The 716-nt window shown below is 42.7% G+C and overlaps 1 non-coding gene across 1 annotated transcript; it reads left to right on the top strand.

Moving 5' to 3' along the window:
- Positions 1 to 368: 368 nt before the first annotated feature.
- On the top strand, positions 369 to 441 carry TRNAF-GAA (transfer RNA phenylalanine (anticodon GAA)). The gene has a single exon. It is a non-coding gene; the product is annotated as a tRNA-Phe (tRNA).
- Positions 442 to 716: the final 275 nt, after the last annotated feature.

Below are 716 nucleotides of genomic sequence, written 5' to 3'. Positions count from 1 at the left end.
ACATCCAGACAGCAGTACGCACATTGCAAATGTTGTACATAAATCCAGCTCTATAACTATAATTGTGTAGACAGCATACACGTCACAACCAAATGCACCTCGCTCTTGCTGATAATACATATGGATGCGCGCATTGCTGTATGCTTCGTATCAGCAGAACCATAACCACCCCTTCCACAGGAAATCATGCAGTGACAGCGCTGCACTGGGCAGAGTAATAGCGCCGTGCTGTGTGATGTCACAGGAAGGTGAGCTGTGTGCCGTGGCCGCGGGCGGTATCCCCGCTGCAGGAATATAGCGATAGGTGTAATTACACAGAGCTGCCCACTAGTGCTCATCCAGTGTAAGGGGAAGCTTTGCTGCCAGTAGCCGAAATAGCTCAGTTGGGAGAGCGTTAGACTGAAGATCTAAAGGTCCCTGGTTCGATCCCGGGTTTCGGCAGATTTTTTTTTTTTTATACTTTTTCCCCCCATTCATTGTTCCTGTGTTTATAGATTAATAGAACCATTGCAAGTATTTGTGTTTCCTATTTAAATGTAGTTATATGAATATGCGCACTACATGTCCAGCAGGTGTCACATTTGCATTTATAAAATACATTTAAGATTTGAATTGGTTTTGATCATGTTTATTAAATATGCAAATTCTAGGTTCCACAGTGACCAAATATGTATCCACATACTGAAGCTTTAGCTGTAGCAACAAAAATACATTGG

This window comes from Pseudophryne corroboree, chromosome 2 (assembly GCF_028390025.1).
Source record: "Pseudophryne corroboree isolate aPseCor3 chromosome 2, aPseCor3.hap2, whole genome shotgun sequence".
Lineage (NCBI taxonomy): Eukaryota > Metazoa > Chordata > Amphibia > Anura > Myobatrachidae > Pseudophryne > Pseudophryne corroboree.
The sequence above is the reverse complement of the archived record's forward strand: the minus strand, read 5'-3'. Positions and strand labels throughout refer to the sequence as shown.